This window comes from Myotis davidii, unplaced genomic scaffold, assembly GCF_000327345.1.
Source record: "Myotis davidii unplaced genomic scaffold, ASM32734v1 scaffold289, whole genome shotgun sequence".
Taxonomy (NCBI): Eukaryota; Metazoa; Chordata; class Mammalia; order Chiroptera; family Vespertilionidae; genus Myotis; species Myotis davidii.
Genome location: NW_006299717.1, coordinates 1,021,493 through 1,027,637, shown reverse-complemented (window position 1 = coordinate 1,027,637; position 6,145 = coordinate 1,021,493). Strand labels below are relative to the sequence as shown.

Below are 6,145 nucleotides of genomic sequence, written 5' to 3'. Positions count from 1 at the left end.
AATAAATAAATAAATAAATAAATAAATGATTTTTTCCTCTAGTCTTGTTTCCCAAACCTGATTGGTGAACCTGTTATAATAGGCAGTAAGAAAATCATTCCATTCCTATACCACTCAGAGTACTGGATGGGTAAAAACAATGTTAGCCAAATGCAACTGTGTGGAAAGGATGTCGTGGTACAAGTTTTTGCTCTGGCCCTACACCAACTAGCTCAGTTTTCACGTCTGGAAAACAAGCCAGGTGGATTCACTGTTCTCTGAAGACTCCTAAGTTGATTAAAGAAGAGTTTGATTAAACTCACTTTATTGTTCTAAAACAGGGTTTCCCAACCCCAGCGCAAATAACACTTTGGGCCAGATAATTATTTGTTGTGGGGGTTGTCCTGTCCACAGTAGGATGTTGAGAAACATCCATGGTTTCTACCTGTGATATGCCAGTAACACACACCCCCCACAGTTAACAACAACAACAGAACTATTTTCAGACACTGCCAAATGACTCTAGGGGCAAAAATTTTCCCTAGGTGAGAACCACTTTCAATAGCTCTCCATTGCCTACAGAAAATACACTCATTTATTGAATATTTAACATTATTTATTGAGTATTTACTAAGACCAAAGATCATTGAGAATCAGCCCCTGTCTAAAAGGAACTCATAGTCTAGTTAGAAGAACAAACAGAAAATTATAATCTAGCCCAATCCTATATAATAAAAGGCTAAAACACAAATTGACCAAACAGCGGAACAAACGGTCGCTATGACGTGCACTGACCACTAGGGGGCAGACACTCAATGCAGGAGCTGCCCCCTGGTGGTCAGTGCGCTACCATGGGGATAGCACCACTCATCCAGAAGCTGGGCTCACGGCTGGCGAGTGCAGCAGCGGTGGCGGGAGCCTCTCCCGCCTCCGTGGCAGCACTAAGGGTGTCCGGCTGCTAGCTTAGGCCCACTTCCTGTAGGGAGTGGGCCTAAGCCATCAGTCAGACATCCCCCAAGGGCTCCCAGACTGCAAGAGGGCACAGGCTGGGCTAAAGGACACCACCCCACCCCACCCCCCCCGCCCAGTGCATGAATTTCATGTACTGGACCTCTAGTGTATATATAAAGACTAAAAGAGATGCAAAAGGAAAGGGGAAAGCTTTTGAGGTGATAGGTAAAGGGAGCTCAGAGCGTTTTCTTGGAGAAATTATTGATTAAATGGAACATTAAAGGATGAATAGAAATTAGCCAGGCATTTTCAGCAATGAGAAAAGGCATATTGGTGAGAACAATGACCCACTCCCACAAAACTCTCTGATCTGGGGAGTGGTGAGGATGAATCCCTCAAGGACAAAGAGACCTCCAATCCTAGCTGTGTGTTGTCTCTTATAACAGTCCATTCTAGGGAAGCAGTTCAGAACCCTTAAGAACTCTCCGTCATGGTTGGGCCTAGTCCCCACTAGAGGTGTGGGCTCTTTGGAGCTCTCCAAGGTACTGAATCACATCCATCTAAACTGCCTTTTTAATCAGGAGTTCTCTGCCAAGGAACTTGCCTAGAACCCTGCTCCTTCCTGACCTTGACTCCTGGCCATTCTTGCTGCCCTTGGCTGGTGCCATGCAGTAGAAAAAGAATAAATTTACCAACCTAAATGATTCAAATTAGGAGACAGTCAAATAAATTATTATTATAAATTATGATGTGTCCCTATGAAAATTGTAGAGTGTTTGGGTGGCCTTATATGTTTTAAAATATGGATTTGGAATTTTATATATTTTCTAATATATCTATAATAGCCTATACTTCTTTACTCAGAAAAATATCTTTTAAATAAAAATAATAATAATGCCCTGACCGGTTTGGCTCAGTGGATAGAGCATCAGCCTGTGGACTCAAGGGTCCCGGGTTCGATTCCAGTCAAGGACATGTACCTTGGTTGTGGGCACATCCCCAGTGGAGAGTGTGCAGGAGGCAGCTGATCGATGTTTCTCTCTCATCGATGTTTCTAACTCTCTATCCCTCTCTCTTCCTCTGTAAAAAATCAATAAAATATATTTTTAAAAATAAAATAAATAAATAAAAATAATAATAAAGATCTTTGGAATCAAGGGACTGGAGTATGACTCCTAACTCTGTCACTTAATAACTGTCTGACCTTGGGTCAGTTAATTCAGTCTTCACTGGCCAGTATTTACTTCAAAATAAAAAAAAAATTAAGTCTTCAATAATTTCCCAATGCTTACCATGCAGGCCCCTTGTGACTAGTAAATGAGCTCAGTTACATGCCTGTACGACTGTTCCCTTCAGTAAAAGAAATGCTCAGCACACGCTGGTTTATGATTTCCTACCCCATCGCTTGGACACTCAGTTTTCTACTACAGCACGGCCACGCCTGGTGTGCAACAAGGTGACAACAGGTTTTGCAGGCGTGGGCTGGCAGTGACCTTCCCACTTCCCATCCTCGAGGGCCTCATTGGAAACAGACCTCTGGAACAGGACTCACTCTGAGTATGTTTGTGTTCTTTCCACACTTGGCTCCCAGTACATTAGCATCTAGAATCTTACCTTCATGGCAAGACACAGGAAAACCATTCTCTAGGTATCTGAAAAGTAAATGCCTATATTTGGCGTTCTTCCAACAAACAGCTGATCCTGGTTTCCCTACGTTGAATCTAATCTCAGTGTTGTCAGGCTCCACTCCGAGCATTCAATTAGTTGTTTTTTTAAACCTTCCCATGTATTAAACCTGCTCATGTATTATGAGCATACAGCCAAGTTTTACAGCAGAGCTCCCAATTAGTTTTGCTTTTTTTTAACCTTCTCATGCATTATGAGCATACAGCCAAGTTTTACATCTAAGGCAAGGCTGTATTATGGGAGACATAGATCAAAAACAAGAACAAAGTATTTTGGAGGAAACAAAAACTGCAGGAAAAAAAATTCCCAAATAAATTTTATGACTAATATATTTTGAAAAATAAAAGAACTTCCCTGAAACAAGAATGCTCTCTCTCTCTCTCTCTCTCTCTCTCTCTCTCTCTCTCAATGTGTATACACACACACACACATATATATATATATTCATTCCAATGGACATTAACAAACTCTTGGAAATGAGAAACCTGGTAGAATAAATGAAAAACTCTAACTGGGTAGGAAAATAATATTGAGGACCTGGAATTAGAATGGCTTTATTTTTTTTTTAAAGAAAGGACAATGCTTTTTAATTTTTATTTTAAAAAAATGTTTTCATTGATTTTAGAGAGAAAGGAAGAGTGCAGAGATAGAAACTTTGGTGAAAGAGAAACATCAATATCAATCAGCTGCCTCCTGCATACTCCATACTGAGGATGGAGCCCAAAACTTGAGCATGTGCCCCACCGGGAATCAAACTGGTGACCTCCTGGTACTTGGGCAATGCACAGTAATCGAGCAACACCACCAGCCAGACCAGAATGGCTTTAGATTTCTCAACAGTAATATGTGAAATAAGAAGACAATGGAGAAATGCCCTCAAAATACTGGTGAAAAAAATTTAACTTCTACCTGGAATTCTATATCCAGCTCAACTATAAAAGCAAGTACTATAAATCAAGTCCTATAGAATAAAAACATTAAAAAAATAAGTGCTATAAATCAAGTACTATAGAATAAAAACATTTATAGATCTGTACAGTCTTAACAAATTTCTCTTCCCATGCACCCTTCCTCAGGGAATTACTGGAGTATATGCTTTATAAAACAGAGAGAGAGAGAGAGAGAGAGAGAGAGAGAGAGATAGAGGAAATAGAGAAAGACATTGAATACCGAACACTGGAGAGGGATGAAAGAAATACCCAAGAGGGTGGTAAATGGTGTCTCAGATGGACAGCTGTGTACGTGACAGAGAGGACAACCAGCCCAGATGAGAGCAGAGTGCCTCAAAAGGTAGATATGTTAAGAGTTGTCATCACCAAGATCCCCACTGCTATTGATCCTTTTGGGGAGCGGTGCCTGAAGACAGAATTCCTGGGCAAGGCTGGCTGATATGATCTATTCTTGACTTGCCTTAATCGTTTCTGCCAAGGTCGCTGCTTTTCCTGCTATGGCCTATTTAATGGCCTATTTAGTTGCTCGTTTCACCCCACAGAAGTGCTCTGCTGTGATCTGCTTCAGAAGCTGAAGGTGGGCCATGAGGAGGCAGCAAATCCAGAGCAGTCCACACTCCGAACCATATTTCTTCCGGATACTGAGTACCTGGCCCCCACTAGAGCCCTACCAGATGCCCAACTCTGATGAGCCCTGTGTCTCCCAACTCATGGCCTTGTTTGTCTACTGCCCTAGAAGGGACTCTTGTAAGCTCTCGGGGAAACTAAAACCAGACTGACCCAGAGACGCCGTCTACCTTCTCTCTCTCCTGGACACTTTCATCAAACAGGAGAAGGTCGCCCTTTCATTCTCAGCTGGATTTGTGCTCCTGCCCCATACACATGGTTTAGTAATAATACACACCTAAGTGGTAAAACTGTGAAGAAAACCAAAAGCGATGAGCACAAACGTTAAGACAAGGCCACCTCTAGGGAGGAGGCTGGAGGTTTTATTTACAGAGGAGCCCTTGGAGGGTATCTAAGGTCCTGGTGAGTGTTCTACTCTTTAATTTTTATGATAGGTACATAGGTGCTAACTGTACTGTATTTTCAACTCTATGTATATTTAAAATACTCTTCTAGTCCTGACTGGTTTGGCTTAGTGGATAGAGCGTCAACCTGAGGAAGAGAGAGAGATAGAGCGATTCCAGTTAAGGGCTTGTACCTTGGTTGCGGACACATCCCCAGTGGGGGGTGTGCAGGAGGCAGCCTATCGATGTTTCTCTCTCATCGATGTTTCTAACTCTCTATCCCTCTCCCTTCCTCTCTGTACAAAATCAATAAAATATATATTTAAAACATAAAAATAAAATACTCTTCAATACACATGATACTCTTCCCAGCAAAACTCACATACCGAGCAAAGCCACCCCGTGAAGTAATGAAATCTGGGTTCTCCGGGCCTTAAACAGAGGGAAACATGAAAAGGCCACGGGCTTCTCCCTCTCTGAGCCCTCGTCCAAAGGGAGCATCGACAGCAGTAACATGGCCATCCGGCCAGTCTCATAAACTGGTCTCATACACTTAGAACCCTGCTGTCGTGACCTGGATGCCACACTCTGCGCGAAGAAACAATTCAGAGCCACTCCCTGGGCTCTCGGTGCGAGGACAGGCTGTGACTCTCCCCTGCCCTCCTGCTCCGTCTCTGCCCTGTCCACCCAGTGCTGCCCTCTGTGGTCTAGGTCACCCAGGCTTCTTTCTTCTTTGGCTGTTAGCCGGGTTTTGTCAATAGGAGGCACTGTTGGGAGAGGAAAGGGCATGGAGAGAAAGGTCAAGGATATTTCTTCCCCTCTCCCTCCCTGCCTCCCTGTACCTGACTGTCCCCATAATCCCCCACACACCCCTGCAAATAGTCCATATTAAATTTTCTTCAGTTAAGCCCTTTTGTGTGTCTGTCATTTCCTGCTGGGCTCTGACTGACATTTTGTTTTAATATTTAAGTGTCCCTGCTCAGGGTTCATTTTCATGCCAAAATGGATTTGGAGGACCCAAAAGCCCGCAGCCCCCAAATAAGCAGCTCTCTAATGGGGTGGCATTCCGGGCAGTATTCCAGAGACGTTCTCACGGCAGCTCTCAAATTAGACCTTTGCAGGCAGTGGGGTGTTTTTACAAGCAGCCTCGTCCCAGGGAAGCCGCACATCTAAAAACCTCTCCCTCCAGCGGGCATCTGCAGCGTGGCGTTTTGTAAAAAGTTTGCATTCAGTATTCACTGCGTTATGCTGCTGGCCGGGCATAGGAAGGCCTGGGTGCATTTGCTCCCGGCCTGTGGAATTTTTACTCCTTTCCGCTTCTATCCTCCTGGCCTGTGGAATCTTTACTCTTTTCCGCTTCTATCCCAGAGGAAAGGCAGGCCTCCCCCCAGGCAGGATGCTCAGACCTCAGCAGCATCCTCCGTTGCTCTCCGAGGTCTCTTCTCCTTCACAGAGCGAGTCAGGTGCTACACACAGGCTTCTAGCATCTCTCATCATCTTCCTGTCGCCCCTTCCTCTAGGGAGATCAAAGCTCACCACCGAGGAACTCCCAAAGAGAAGAAATAGCCA

At 44.0% G+C, this 6,145-nt stretch overlaps 1 long non-coding RNA gene across 1 annotated transcript in view; it reads left to right on the top strand.

The window, feature by feature from the left end:
* The window catches only part of LOC107185002, a 22,793-nt gene extending 18,099 nt beyond the window's left edge, over nucleotides 1-4,694 (top strand). The window contains exon 2 of the long non-coding RNA XR_001515911.1: nucleotides 4,046-4,694. This is a non-coding gene — a long non-coding RNA (uncharacterized LOC107185002). The remainder of the gene's footprint in view (nucleotides 1-4,045) is intronic.
* Nucleotides 4,695-6,145: the final 1,451 nt, after the last annotated feature.